Below are 16652 nucleotides of genomic sequence, written 5' to 3'. Positions count from 1 at the left end.
TTCCCGGAGTTGGTGGTTGTTTGCTTGCCTCACGGTTCCATGTGGCTTCCCGTGGTTAGTGGTTGTTTGCCTCAACATTGCGAATCGCTTCCCATAGTTGGTGTTTGCGGGGGTTGCAGGAGCGATTGCCCTCCTGAGTTGTTGTTTTGTGTTTCTGTCTGCTCTGTGATTGTTCTTCTCTATGGCTTGGAGTTAGGATCCTTTGAATGGTTGTTTCCTTGCATGGTTTCTTTTAGTGGTCGGGTTGTGTGGTATCAGACGTGTCTTAGACTAGTCGTTGGCTGGCAGTAGTCTTAATGTTTGTTGGGGTATAGGTGAGCTGGGCTTGATAGTTCACTGGGTGGGTGATGGGGGTGCGCTAGACTGGATGGGGAGAGGAGGCCTGATTCTTTCGTTGGAGTAGTTGTCTACTAGACTATATGTGGGTTCTGACTTCTTGGTTTTTTGGGTGGATTGGGGTGGGGGTGTGAGAAACGGCTGAGCAAATAGTATGCCTAGCTGTGATCGTAGGTTGAGTGGGACAGTTTGCCTAGGTGTGGGGAATGGCTAAGCACCATAGTTCACCAAGATGTGAGAGTGGTTTACGCAACAGAGTTCACCATGATTTGAGAAATGGCTAACCAAACAATTTGACTAGATGTGAGACCAGTCCAAGCAACAAAGTTCATATAGATGTGAGAAGTGGATAAGCAACACAGTTTACCTAGATGTGAGAATTGTCAAAGCAAGTTCGTTCACCTAGATGTGAGAAGTGGATTAGCAATCCAATGTGCCCATATGTGAGAGTGGTCTAAGCAATACAGTTCACCTAGATGTGAGAGTATACTAGGCAGCACAGTTTTCCTAGATATAAGAGCAGTCTAAGCAACACGGTTCACCTAGACTTGAGAAATGGCTACGCAACACAGTTCACCTAGATGGGAGAGTAGACTAAGCAGCACAGTTCACATAGATGTGAGAAAAGGGCTAAGCAATACACTTCGCCCATGTGTGAGAACTGGCTAAGCAATACAATTCACTTAGATGTGGGAGTAGTCTAAGCAATACAGTTCACCTAGATGTCAGAGTAGACTAAGCAACACAGTTTACCTAGATGTGAGAATTGTCAAAGCAAGGTCATTCACCTAGATGTGAGAAGTGGATAAGCAATCCAATTTGCCCATATGTGAGAGTGGTCTAAGCAATACAGTTCACCTAGATGTGAGAGTAGACTAGGCAGCACAGGTTTCCTAGACATAAGAGCAGTCTAAGCAACACAGTTCACCTAGATTTGAGAAATGGCTAAGCAATAAAATTCACCTAGATGTGAGAATAAACTAAGCAACACAGTTCAGCTCAATGTGAGAGTAGGCTAAGTAACACACATCACCCAGATGTGAGAAAGGGCTAAGCAATACAATTCACCTATTATGTGAGAGTAGTCTAAGCAATACAGTTCACCTAGATGTGAGAAATGGCTAAGCGACACATATCTCCTAGATGTGAGAAATGGCTAAGCAATACAATTCTTCTAGATGTGAGAAAAGGCTAAGCAATCCAATTCACCTAGATGTGAGAGTAGTATAAGCAATACAGTTCACCTAGTTGTGAGAGTAGACTAAGCAACACAGATCACCTTGATGTGCGAAATGGCTAAGCAACACATGTCATCTAAATGTGAGGAATGGCTAAGCAATACAATTTGCCTAGATGTGAGAAAAGGCTTAGCAATACAATTCACCTAAATGTGAGAATAGTCTAAGCAATACAGTTCACCTAGATGTGAGAGCAGACTAAGCAACACAGTTCACCTAGATTTGAGAAATGGCTAAGCAATACAAATCACCTACATGTGATAGTAGACTAAGCAACAGACTTAACAATGGTGTGAGAAATTGATAAACAGTACAAATTGCCTAGTTGTGGGAAGTTAACACATATGGGGCCTCATTACACGGATGGCGTTAGGGATTTAACGTTACCGGTAATGTATTACCGGTAACGTTAAATCCCCATGTGGATCACGACCCGGCACACCGCTATTAGCGGCACCGCTAATTACGGTGCCACTAATTGCGGGCAGGCCGCATGCGCGCGACCCTCCATCCCGTTAATTACGCCATGCCGCTATTAGCACAGCATCACAAGGCCAGTGCACATGCTAATAGCGGCATGGTAAATCCCCCCAAACCCTTTACCGCCATGGTGCAAATACCGGCATCGCGGACCACCCGTTAAGGGAAATGAGCAGTGTTCCCACCTCCCACAGGTGGACCAAATCAGCACAGGTGAAGGCAATGGAGACTGTGGCAGCTCAAAAGGAGCACACCACACCCCTTCCCACACCCCTCCCCACACCAAGATGGTTCCAATACTGGCAGCATTACATGGCCTGGAGGACCTAATTGCAGCGCAGCTGCTACAACAACAGGCACCACAAAGGAGACGCAGGAGGAGGAGGAGGAGGAGGAGGGCAAGACAGGCACAGCAAGCACCACAACGGCACCTAATCATACCACAGAGGCACCCACCAATACCCAGGATCAGAGCCAGTCCATTCAACCCGACCCCTGAGCAGATAAACACCATGTACCGTCTGGACAGGGCTACCATCACCAGCATCGTGGACATGATCCACGACGACATTGTGAGCCTCATAGACATCAGAACTGCCATCCCCCCGCTACTGAAGGTGGTGAGTGTGCTCCACTTCCTGGCCACAGGCACCTATCAGCATACAGTGCGACAGATACATGGCATCTCACAACCAGTATTCTCACGCACGCTGAACCAGGTACTCGATGCACTCCTGAAGCATGCACCTGAACACATATCCATGCCACAGACTGCCCAGGAGATTGCAAACACAAAAGTTGGCTTCTATTCACTGGCAGGCATTCCAAGTTGCATCGGGGCCATCGACTGTACCCATGTGGAATTGGTGGTCCCACATCACAATGAAGGAGTGTACCAAAACAGGAAGCAATTCCACTCTATCAATGTCCAAATGGTATGTGACACCAACAAGATAATCACACATTGCTGTGCCAGATTCCCAGGATCAACACATGATTCCATGGTTCTGCGGAACTCAACTATCCCACGCTACATGGAGCGACACACCGGACAACGTTCGTGGCTACTTGGTGAGTAGCAGGGCAAGCACATGGCAGCGTGATTTGGGGGGGGGGGAGATACATACTCCAACTGGGTGTGAATGGGGGGGGGAGAGATACATACTCCAACTGGGTGTGAAGGGGGGGGAAGATACATACTCCAACTGGGTGTGAATGGGGGGGGGATACATACTCCAACTGGGTGTGAATGGGGGGGGAGATACATACTCCAACTGGGTGTGAAGGGGGGGAGAGATACATACTCCAACTGAGTGTGAATGGGGGGGGAGAGATACATACTCCAACTGGGTGTGAATGGGGGGGGGAGATACATACTCCAACTGGGTGTTGACTGGCGTCCATAGGGAAAATGGACATACAGATGTACGCCAATGTCCTTCAGGTAAGGCCACGATGTACTTGAGAAGAACCCACATGCAATTCAAAGGTGCACAACATTGAGAATAATGCAGGTTGCAAAATATCACACATCCATCCACATTGCACATCATGCCACGCCACATATTACACAAATCAGCAACATGGCGTCAAGACAGTAATACAGAATTAGTGCAGCACAACATCAATCCAGCAACACGCCCTTGAATGTATGCAAAGGGATCACCCCTAGACATAGCACTGAACCACACACCTATGGCACCACTGAAGTGATGCTTCACAGCATGGCAACATCGGTGTCAGGATGTCAGTACAATAGCAGTGTGGTACCTAATTTGGATGGGCCAGGGACACCTAAGACCTGGCCTCACCCAGGACATGTCAATTACTGTTGGAGGCATGAATGTGGCATTTCTACTTGCAGGGTCGACCTCCCCCTTGCACGTTGCTGTCACACAGACCATCTGCATGTATGCTGTCAATTCAGTACTTGAATCACAATGCAATGTCAATTTGTGTGATGTGAACAGGCCGATCTTGAGGTGAACAGTAACAGGACCCCGTTCATTCCCCCATACAGGTGATGCGGGCTATCCCCTGAAGACCTGGCTCCTCACACCTGTACGGAACCCACAGAACAGGCACGAGGAGGAATACAATCGTGCACATACCCGTACCCGCATCGTGATCGAGCAGACTTTTGGACTTTTGAAGTCACGTTTTAGGTGCATTAGCAGGTCTGGTGGTGCTCTCCTGTATGGACATGAGAAGGTGGGCAAGATCACCATGGCATGTGTCATGCTGTACAATATGTGTATCAGACGGAATGTGCCACTGACCCCTGACATTGAAATAGAAGCACCTTATGAGGATGATGATGGTGATGAGGACGGAGGTGAAGGGGATGCAGGTGTTGCAAGAGGGGATGGCCAGGAGGGACGTGCTGTGAGACAGCATCTGATCAACCAAATATTCTCAGGAACATGTTTCCGTACTGTCACATGGATATGGGGGGTAATGCACTGGTCTATGTTTTGAAGCACGCAATGGACCCTGTCGCCAATAAAGTACACACACACAATGAAGATGTCCAAGCCTGTGTTTTGATCAGAAACCAGTGTATTGAGTGACATAAAGGTGTAGTAGTGCAAGCCCAAAAACATCCCACCACCCTTCCCCCCCACAACAGACCCATAACACCCTTCCCACCACCCCCCACAACAGACCCATAACACCCTTCCCACCACCCCCCACAACAGACCCATAACACCCTTCCCACCACCCCCCACAACAGACCCATAACACCCTTCCCACCACCCCCCACTACAGTCCCTCATGTGTCTGCCATGTATTCCCTGGACAATGCATACAGAGGAATCTCCATCAACCCCCTATTTTCCATTGTCCTTGAAAGTATCTTGAGGGTTGCCAGACGTGCGCCTGGTGGTGCGCGATGAGCGCCGGAGGGGGCTTGTTTGTCTCGACCCGGAAGATGAGGACGGGGCAGACTGGCCTTGTTGGGAAAAGTGGCGGTCCATAGTGTCAGCCATGCGGACAAGGACCTCCCTGAGCCTCGCGTCCATCCGCTCAGTGCAGTGCCTCGCCGCCTGGACAATGTTCTCTCTGAGATTGGCAGCCTCCTCAACATGCTGGCCGACCAGCACAGCCAGCTCGTTTTGGCGCTGCAGGATGGTGGTGAGTTGGGGGGCAGTGCTGGGTGACCGTGCACTGGATGCTGTGCCCTCCGATGCATCCACTGCAGCAGGTGATGGTAACATGGGGGACATGATTGCAGGGTTGGTGTCCTCAACAGTCCCATCAGACCCAGGGGTCTGGAATGGCACAGGCGCTGGGGTTCCAGGGGGGCTTGGGGTGTGCATCTCCATGAGCTGGCCTAGGGTGTCCTCCGGATCGGATAGGGGGGCAGTGGCGGCTGCCTCACCAGCGGAGCTAGCCACAGCTGATGGTGGTCCCTCGGTGGCTGGCATTGGTGCCAGTGGGTTCACCTCCGGTGGTGGGGCCGCAGTTGGTGGTTCAGCTACTACTGCCCTGGCAGTGGCACCATGACGATGTTTCCTACCCGTCAGGTGTGCCCTTCCCCCCTTGCCCCTGGATGTTGTTGGGGTATCCTCCGGCTCCTGTGCCCTTGCCCTCATGCATGTAGCTGGTGCCTTTGATGCATCAGCGGCATCCTCCCCATCTGTATGTGAGCCTGTGAGGGACGAGAAGGGGGATATCATTGGTTGCGATTCAATTTACTTAATGAAGATTACATGAATGATGCAGTTGTGGCCATTGGGACTCAGTGGTTGTGGATGCAGGTGATTTGCCAGTTCAGTGCCTCATCCATGCATGGGTGTGTTTGGGACTTGTCTCTGGTGATGTGTGCATGTGTGTGTGTTTGGGTCTGACACTGACATGGTGAGGGATGGATGCATGGACCCCCCTCCCCTTCCCCTTGCACTTTTCCCCCTCCCCCACCCCTGCACTTGCGCGATCTGAATGACACCTGGCCTAGTAGGATCGTTGTCTGTCTCCCCTTGTCCCTCCCCTCCCCGCCTCGTCGCGCCTTGAAACACCTGTGTATAGGCGCGTTACAAATACCATATCATATCATATCATATCATATCATGTGTGGATGTGTGTCCATGCATGAGAGGAGTCTGTGCTCACATATGGGGGTAACAGTACATTCACACCTCATCCTGTCATGTGTACACTCACCTCCATCTGAAGTGGTAGCCACGCCGATCTCCATGCTACCCACTCCCTCAATGGATTCAACCGCAATCATGTTTGCGCATGTCTCCTCCCATTCCTTCATCCGGATTGGTGAGCCATCTCCACCGGCACTGGCAATGCGGTGGTTCTCAGCCAGGATGCCCCTCACCCGCAGCCTGAGGTCGTGCCACCTCTTCTTGCATTCGCGCACGGTGCGCGTGCTGGTGCCCACAGCACTGACTTTGAGAGCTACCTCCTCCCAGATGGCTTTTTTCTTCAGCAAGGTTGGCCGGCGCATGTCATTTGCAAAGACTACCTCCGCATGCTCTGCAAGGGTCTGTGTTAACATGACCAATTCCTCATTGGCATATTTTTCCTTGCGCTGCCTGTCACTGGTTTTCTTCAGAGCCTTGGGCATGATGCAGGTGTCCCAGATGAATTTGCACTGCTCCCAACTCAAAACAGGTCCAGAGGATGGCAATGGATTGTGTTTTTAAAGATGGCCGCCGTGCTCTTTCCCGTTCCTGTGCGATGACGCTATTTCCGGTTCCGCAATTTAACAGTCACCGCTAATAGCGGTGACCGCTAATGGCGCGAGGGCGGAGGTGCTATCTGCACTTTCGCGGAAGGCGGTAAATGTTTTTTTGGGGACTTTAGCGGCATGGCGGTAGGGTCATTAACGGTATGGCGCTATGCTCGTGTCCGCGTACTCGTAATGGTACGCCATTAGCGCCCTCTTGCGAGGGCGGACATGTTAATAGCGCCATGTCGCTAATTTGCAGTTTTTAGCGCACAACGTGTAATGAGGCCCATGGTCTGTATGAGAGGTGTGGTTGTCACATGATTGTGGGTGCATGCATTGGATTGTAGGCTTATGGGTGGTGAGGTGAGAGAGTACTAAGTATTAGGAAAGATTTCCATTTTATGTGTAATGTTCCCTCCAGTTGTGAACCCCCCAACATTTTGCTGATTTTAAACACCATAGTCTGACGTTGCCAGAGGAGCACAGCCTTCTGCTGCACTCCTCTGGGCTTTTCGCTCACTTGTTATGGGGAAACAGACATGCCCTTAAAACAGTCAGTACTGAGAGACTTTGTTTCCCTTAGTCCTTGTTAATGTTGCAACTTTTCTGCAACATGTTGCAAGTGCACAATGTACCTTCCAGTATAGTGCACTTGGACCTTCCTGTCATTTCTAAAGTCCCTGGTAACTCTCGCTGGATTTTTTAGGAGAAGTGCAGATGTGCCTTGGACAGGGTTGGTGGTAGTTTATCATTTCGCATATTTTTAACCCTTTCTTACCAGGTAAACCGCAATTACCACGTTTGGCACAGTTAGGTGGCCTGGCTCCAAAATGGCCACGCCCCAAGGTTCTTTGTCCTGTCCTTTAGTCATCTTGCCCCTTCACCTTCCCCAGGTCGAGCTGACACCAGTCAGTCCTTATTTGGTCATGCATTTTGCCATGAAGTGCCAAGCTTTTGCAGGCTTCTGCATGCCTTGTGTGCGTGCCCCCAGGATGTAGGCTGGAACTTCTGGTTCCAATACACATGCTTGGCGGCAGAGAGTCTGGAGTGCTGTGAATGCCTGGCACCTTTGTGGTCCATGATTGGTCCACGTATAGTGTGCTTGTATGTGAGCAGGTCTCCAATTGGGTCCTCTTCATTTTGGCGCGAAAGAGATTCTGGGTAAGAGAAGGCTCCAAACACCCATGCCATGTCAATCTCTGGAGTTCTCACTGAACGAAGGATAGGATCCAAGTATCCTGAAACTAGGAAGTCGAGTCAAGGAACTGCTGGTGACCTGCTGGAAGGTTTGGCACCCTGAGCCTGCTGTCATCCAGCTGGACCCCTCTGCATCTGAACCTCCTAGAAGGTCTGCAAAGGTGCTTTCACCCATTGGAATAGTGGGATCAACTATTCTCGGCACCTTCATCTTAACCTGCAAGTAAGTCTTTTCGGAAGTGTCCCTGGGCCATCCAGTGGACTGACCAGCTTGCGCAGACGTTTTGCCCTGAAACCGGTGGCATTTTGAGGAGGCCCTTGAAACTTGGCACATCGCAAGCTCTGTGTTCACGGCACTCTCACACCGAATTTCGTACACTTGGCATTCCCAGGTCTGGAGTAAAGTGAGTGTGCCCAAACCGGAGTTTGTTTGCATGTTCATTGTGGCTGTGGTCCTCTGTGCCCTGATGCCTGCTGCAGTAGAGCTGGCCTGATCCATCTATCAGGAGCGGAGAAATCGCCACTGTCCCATAGGGGAATCAATGCTGTATCTTCGTTGCTGAAAGCCCCAGAGCCAGAAAATTGCCACAGTCGAAACTGCGACCGAAGTGGACTCGACAGCCGAAGTTTGGTCTGGAGTGCGCTGGGCACTGGTGAGTAATAACAACCCTTGCCGATGGTCCCTAGCGCATCCATCCATTTTTATGCACAAGTGGCCGCTGGGGGCCCCTCTCCTTTCCATTGCTAGTGCGAACTAGTGAACTATTCCCAACTCGCGGAATCGACTCTGCCCTCAAGTGGAGGCCCTCTTTGAATAGTGGAAACCTATTCTGCATCGCCTCAGCTACCTTCCTGAGCTGCTACAGCCCCTACAAAAGACCCTACTTTGCCTATTTGAACTACCGCTTGCGTAAAGCTTGCAAGTACATTTGAGCATTAGGCTCCTCTCATCTTAGGGATTGGGCTGCTTTCAGTTAGATTTGTATTTGATGCAGAAGGGCCTAAAGACTATTTTCACTGCCTCTTTCCTTCCCTGTTTAGGTTGTGGACCCATTGGTGCATTTCACCCTTTAGTCCCCATTGGTCTTGTATATATGTGTATAGATAGGACTGTGTTGGTTTGATAGTAGTACTGTGATTTCTATACTGTGTGTTGAATTGCAAAGGCCTTGGAATAAATGTATTTGTATTTTTGATGTATATACACCTGTCTGGGAGTGATTTGTAAGTGTCCTTTACTCTGTGTGCTCATTGAGGTCTTTCTCTCACCCTCACCCCACCTAAGACCTAGTCTTGACCACTGTCATAGCTACCTTGGTTGGTCTGGCTTGTCCAGAAGTTTACCTTGTTCCAAGAAACTAGGCTGGCCTTCTGAACCTCTGCCCACCAGGTCAGAGTTCAGAAATCCATATTAACACCAAGAGAGGTGGGTCAGTTTGGTGGGGGGCAGTGATTGCTGCCCCCCTGTCCACACCACACTTACTTTTTCAGTTGGAACAGGTTGATGACTGCAGGCTTTCTGCTTGCCTGGCTGACACCGGTGGACACGATCTGGAGTTGCTTCTGTGGAAGCTGCCCTTTGCCTTGTGGCCCTTCACTGAGGGATACCCGGGCAATGCTGCCCTGGAAGGGCCTTTGAAATACAGCTGTTGCAGTCAGAGGTGAGGCAAGGACCAATGAGATTCAAACGGGCAGAGCGACACCTGACTGTTTCAGCCAATTTCAAATGGGAGGGTGGGGACAGTAAGAAATCTACAAACAAACGAAGGACTACACCACAGAGACTGCACACCATAGGGGCCGACCAGCTCAGAAAAAGGGGTTGTAGTCCAGCAAAACAAAAGATAAATCCCACAGAAAACCACAAACTAGGCAGAAAGCCATTGCAAAAAGCACACACATCCCTCCACAAAAGTACCTGAAAGTGGCCAAAAACGGATTGAGATCAATGTAAAACTACTCACTGAGCATCAACTAGAACCTAACACTGCTTTTCAAGTGGTTAGATGCTTCTGGATTTCAGTCAGGAAGGCAAGTGGAAATGACTGCCAAGAACAGAGGCAGAGAGACACCTGACTGCTTCAGCCAATTGCAAGGAGGAGGGTGGGGACAGTAAGAAAGCTAGAAATAAACAAAAGGCTGCACCACAGAGACTGCACACCCTAGATTAGTGGTCTTCAAATGTATTTGGGCTGCCCCACCCCGAGTAAAATGTTGGCAGGCTGCCCTCCCCCAAAATGCCAAATGGATAGTAAGTCCAAATGGCTATGAACTCGCGCCGTCACCACACCCATCTCCCAGTATTGTGCCTGGGCTCTCCCACCCTGCTCCCACCAGTGTCCCTTGGCTCTCCCATCCTGCTCCCAGCACAGTTCCTGGCCTCGCCCCACCCTGCTCCCAGCACAGTCCCAAGGCCGGTGGTGGTTGGTGAATTTTTTTAGTGGAGGACCATTATTATTCCTCCTAGATATGCCACATCAATCGAGTGTAGTGAGGGACCCCAAACCAATCAATGTGTGGTTTGGTGAGCTTTTGGGGGAGGGGGTTTTGGGCAGGGCTCGGGGGGTTATCCCCCAGGATTTACTCTAAAATAATGTGTTAAAATGTTGCATGTTAGAGCATACTTATTGGGCAAAAAGCTAAACAGTTTGTAATGGGCGCTGGGGGGGCTAGAGGACAGGCATGGTATTTTTTACTAGACATCTGATATCCAGTAAATGGACTATGATAGATGTCCATTAAAAAGATATCATCCCTGTCCCCTGGGGTTCACAGCACCTACCACATGCACACAATCCAAGTGATTATGTGTGTATGCAAGGCGCTGGGGGGCTCAGGGGGAAAGCATGGTATTTTCTACTGGACATCTATGATAGATGTCCAGCAAATAAATACCATCCCTGTCCCCTGTGTTCCACAGCACCGCAGAAGGAAAGCTGATTTTGGCAGGTGGGTAGGGGGATTGTGCAACAAAGGCATTTTAAACATGGGGTAACACCCCTTGCCATGCAAGGATTGGGCCGCTTTGCTTTGATCATTGGTGTAGCTCATTGGAAATGCTGGCTGGGGAGCTGCATGTTTGTATGTGTGAGGAGGCACAGGAGCTCCCCCTCACACATACAGACATGCATATCCAATGAGCTATGCAAGGTTGGAGAAGCAAAGAGTCTGAGTCTTGCCTGGTTAATTGAGCATGTGCGGCTGGGGAACTGAAATGTCAAAGGGAAACACTGTTTCCCTTTGACAGTTCAGTCAGCCCAAGAACACTCCCTCAGCTCAAAAAAGCAGCTCACACAGCGCTCAATGTCTCACCGGGCTGGCTCCTACATAGTGGGTGAGGAGGCACTGGGTTAATGCACCTTCGCCCATTATGGATGAGCTGCACCTACCCAGTTACTTTTTGGGCTGGGGACTTGTGCCCCCCTGAAAATGCACTGCCGGGGGGGTGCGCCCCACAGTTTTCTTTCCTCTGTCCTCCTTGCAGAGCTGCTCAGAAAACGGGGTGAGAGTCTACAAAAAACACAAGACAAACTGAAGGCAATGGGGCATTACCTGATTCATTAATGATTCATTAATGTTTCTCCATTGAGGGGCTTATTCGGCACCTTGTACCGGGGTACTAATAGTTTATTTTTCTTGAGTTGAGAAACAGCTTGTAATCCGTTTCTCAACTCGAGAAAAAAAAGGCAAAAAAGATGGCAGCCATGGATCGGGGAGAAGGGACTACACGTGCCATGGTGGCGATTCACACAGATGCCCCGGGAACACTAGTGTTCCTGGCACAAGCAAAGGACAGAGCAGTGCAGGTAAGTGGGGGAGAGGAGATGTGGAAAATGGGGGTGGTGGGAAGGGGACACAGGGAGAGCACGCACTTACCTGATTCCTGGTGAGGAAAGATGGTGTCCCCTGCTCAGAAGAGACTCAGAACAGAGTCTATACCATGTGACAAATACCCCGTTCTGAGCCTCCTCATTGGGTGGGAAGCTGCCATACCCCCCTCGCTGGGTACTAATACTTCATAGCAACATGCCAGGTCAATATAAAACAGATTTCAGTAATCCCCCCTCCCTAGACAGAGGTCTGGATGTGTGATATGAATGTGTAGCATAGTTTTACATAGCAGTATTAATATTTATGATTTTAAAAAATGTGCATGCATTGTAGGAAATTCGAATTTAGACTGCTTATATAGAGGGGAATTACACAATCACACTTTCTCGCTTGATTGCAACTGATTTGGTTGAGTACTTATATTAAAACATATTTTTAAATGCAAGTGTAATGTTAATTTAAATGGGCCACGGTTCCTACGGAGAGTTTTAACCTTAGTTTAATTTCTGTGGAAAATGAAGCCCATGAGGCCAGCAGGTCTTTCCGTCAATATTTAACCTGGGTCTGCTGACACAACCATCTAGTTTGCATTAGGACGTCCATTGGGTCATGTATTATATTTGTTTATTTTTGCACTTTAGCTTGTATTTATAAGAATATATTCCCATTGGATGGACTTGCAAAAGTGGGGCTGCTCATTAACTTGCAGGTCCTTTTCACAGAGCCTTTTGTTCTGGGAATTTAATGGGTTTTTCTGATATGGTAAATGAGCCTTACCGGACAGGGCAGTAATGTCAGATTACAGCCAGGTTTAAATGCACACATCTGTAATATCGAAAAAGGCTACAACATTGCCACAGCCACAAAGAAAACCATTTCTTATACACTTGACTGTAATGTATAATATTAAAAGTGTACCACATTTCTACAAATCTGACAATTGTTGGAGTAATACACTGTTTCCATTTGCCTGTTTCTCCTGTTTTACAAAAAATACATTGGCCCTCATTACAACTCAGGCGTTAAGGGTTAACGCCGTCGTTAACCCTTAACGCCTGATTCCAATTTTAATGGCTGCTTTTAGCAGGCGTTAAAATCCATGGCGCTAAACCGCCTTGGTGCTAATTACGGCACCGTAATTAGCGCCTTCCCCACTCCCATTATGCCCTATGGGGCAAAAATGGGAATGGGGAAGGGTAAATGGGAAATGGGGATTTCCCATTGGAATGGGGCGGTAAATCCGCCATCCACCATGGTGTAAACATAGTTTACACCATGGTGGTAAAGTTGGTGCACTTACCGCCTGGGTCGTAATGACCTCCATTGTCACATAAAACAGAGAATTAATATACAGTGATGGTACATTATCATTGCATGCATGCGATGCACACCATTCAAAGGCTGTGGCACCATTTTATGAAATCACAGAATAAATATCTTGCCTTTTAAAATTTTAAAATGAATATTTCTGTAGCACAAGCCATGTTCTCTTTCTTTCTGGATTACATGTCTGTCACAATTGGGGCTTGTTATTTTTGGATGTGCAGTTGCATAATTTGTAGTGGATGAAGCATCATGTGATGAAATGTAATGCTGCTTATACATTTTTTCATATGCCACATATTTCGATAGTATAATTCCATAAAATAAACTGTTGCAATGTGGTGTGGTGTCATGAATGCAGAGAGTTCATTTTTAAACTTGGGCTTTCTGTATAATCCTGTTTCCACTTCAAATTGGCTAAACCCAGTGTTTCGGTGAAATGTACTCAGGGCGCCATATTGTTCCTGGCATGGTTTAGTTTGCGGCAAAATCCACCCCATGTGTCGGTTGCTGTCTCTTAACGGAGAAGGTAATTACTTGTATTCCATGAGTGCATCCTTGTTGCAATAGCTGCGAGAAGCACAAGTTATGAGTGAAGCGATGCATAATTATGGCACCATTCCATTTTAAATTTAAAGTCCCACTTAATATGTATGTTTCAACCTGCATTTTATGACAATCATGCCTAACCTTGTTTTCTGTGATACTACGTAAACACCCTGAACTGTAAATAAGTACTCTTGGGCGGCTTTATTGTAACCCTTTATTCAAGCCTTCTTAAGAGCCTATATAGCACCTCGATGCCTACGGGCTGTAGCGCGCTCTACAAATTAAAATAAATAAATAAATAAATGTACAACCGGGCAGGTTTTCGTTTTAAGGCAAATATGGATGGCAGCATTAGGCCATGCTCAACTCTAAAAAGGTGAATAGGCACACCCTATTGGTGATGACATTACTGCTATATAAGGGCGACTGCACTAGGACAGAACACACACAAACCGGGGAGACAGAAAAAGGAGAAAGACAGGAGGACAGAGAGAAGAGAAAGACCATCAGGAGGTCTGAAACTTGCCATCTGACAGCTGTAAGGAGACACCAGAGGAGATTGCTGAGAGTACATCTGGGTGGAGCTGTCTATTTCTAGGAAGGCCCCAAAGCTGACTTGTCCTGTGGTGGAGAGCGGGAGGCCATATTTGAGAGTGGAGTGACCAGACTCCTACCCCATATTTCCAAAGTGTCCTGAGAAAGGCTTGCTATGTAAGTAGAACTAAGCCCTGGAAACCCAAAAGGTGTGGTTGTCTGCTAGCCTTGAATCCTTTCCCTTTATAGTGGGTGGGGGGCAAAACTGTGTAGCTCCTTAGCCTATGTAACCACAAATATTCATTTAATTAATTCCCCATTTCGCAGAACACTATATGGTGAATTCTGTTAAAATTTGCATTTAACAAAGCTCACTTCCCAGTGTGCACTGAAAACTACAGTCTATAATTTAATTGGGCAATCCTTGTTGTCCAGTTGTCCCTGACTTCTATAAGGAAAAGGGGTGTCTTTGTTCTTAAATCAGTCCGACCTTCTTATCCAGCTTCCCCAACACAGGCCTTTCAGTAAGGGGGAAAGGGGTGTCTGAAATCCAAAATTCCCCAAAGCATTACAATTTTTCTGTCTGACTTCCCAACCTATATCAAAGAAAGGGGGGGTCTGAAAAACAAAGTGATAAATCACCCTGTGTTTATTTTAAACCAAAAGTTCAGGCAAAATTATATTATTGATCAGTGTAATTATTTTGGGAAGTGAAATTGGCAGAAAGTGTACAATTGTTATTGTGTTATTTTTAACTCACTTTTGTGATTTATTTATGCCGAGAGAAGTTGATTGTGTTGTGCCACGGATAACGTGTTTTTATTACATTTTCATGCTCATTTCTATTACTTTTAATTTAAATAAATACCAATATATTTCCCGTACAGTGGCCTGGCTCTTGGCTCATTGTTAGCTCACAGGCGAGGGATCCAAGGGGCATGATATGTGTCTGAGATAGAGCTAAAAAAAAGAATCTGTTAAACAGTTTGTTGAATAACCACTTGAGTGGGGAGGGAAGGGCCTCTCCGTGTTGAGGGTCACTTTTCAATAAACCGTTACAATCTTTTATAACACATTTCTTAAATTGATTTTTCTACTCCAGCCCAAAGCAATGAGGCTTGGCACTGTGGGCCACCCCCCTCCTTGAGGTCCGGTGTAGGTCCTGCTTTGTAGTCGAAGCAGTAAATTGCTTATCTGTGCCACTCTGAGCAATCAACAGCGGAGCAAGACTGTGGGTGGGTAAATCACACATCAGTCTATTGTTATTGTTTGTTTATTTGTTTTGGTTTATTTTAAATCTTTACAAAATCAATTTCAGAAACATTTTCAATAACAATTTTACATATACATACAAAAGTCATTAAAACAAGTTTTCTCAAAACTTTTACACAGCTAACTATAAAAGAGAAACCCTTAGGTTAGAAGAAAAAGAGAAAAAACCCAAAGAAGAACAACATTTACAAAACACAATAACATATCCTAAGTATCATATAAAATCAATATTATTTCATAACATTAATTAATCGCAACCAAGTTAAAACAAAATGGATCAATTCAACTCACAAATATTTTTCAAAAAAGCAATTATACGAATATTTGAAGTTGTTATGTTCCCATACAACATACAATACCATAACAGTTCCCTGTTAACAGCATTAGTTGATTTGACAAATTGTGCAAAGTATGGGATCCTTTGGGTCAAGAGGGCAGGACATACAAGTATGGCATGTTCTAGTGTTTCATCAATGCCCTCAATTTTACAGAATCTACACCATTTCATTGTTTCACATGACTTCTTTCGAATATTAATAATATAATTGGTGTACATCACATTTATCCTGAAGCACATGTAGTGATTGCGCAAGCTCCTAATAGGATACTTCAACAAATAGCCCTCCATTACAGCATAACATTTCCAGAATGAGTAAGCCTGACAGTATATTTTAGAATCAAATATAGCTAACAAGTTGCATTGCCAATCATTCCCTCTCAGAATCTTTTTTATCTTAACAGGATTATTCAACAGTATGGTAACAGACACTCCCAATTTAAAGAGTGATTCCTCAGCCTTAATTTTCAGTTTATTCATAAAATCACATGACATATCAGCTCCAGCAATGGAACACAAGTCCTTATTTTTGTTAATTATGTATTTCCTCCATAATAGTAGTCTTTTCCAAAGTACCTACGATTTTAGAGATTGGAGACCGAATTCAAATCTAATGAGTTCTATAGCAACACTTTTGGGAAGAAAAAAACATGATACCTCTCCATATCATACCCTCCAGCATCTTTAGCTGGTCCATAAATTCAAATGCAAAGAATTCCAAACCATAAGTTAACCTTGGTAGAACTTTTTTGTGTAAAATTCTCGCAGCGGCATCATAGAGAATTTTCCATACTTTTTTTCAATCATACACATTTGTCTCAATGCTATTTTAGCTTTTAATTTCAATTGAATTTTGATAAGAATTGTCAAA

Source organism: Ambystoma mexicanum, chromosome 4q (genome assembly GCF_040938575.1).
Source record: "Ambystoma mexicanum isolate Mex_15411 chromosome 4q, UKY_AmexF1_1, whole genome shotgun sequence".
NCBI lineage: Eukaryota > Metazoa > Chordata > Amphibia > Caudata > Ambystomatidae > Ambystoma > Ambystoma mexicanum.
This window is presented reverse-complemented; position numbering follows the sequence as displayed.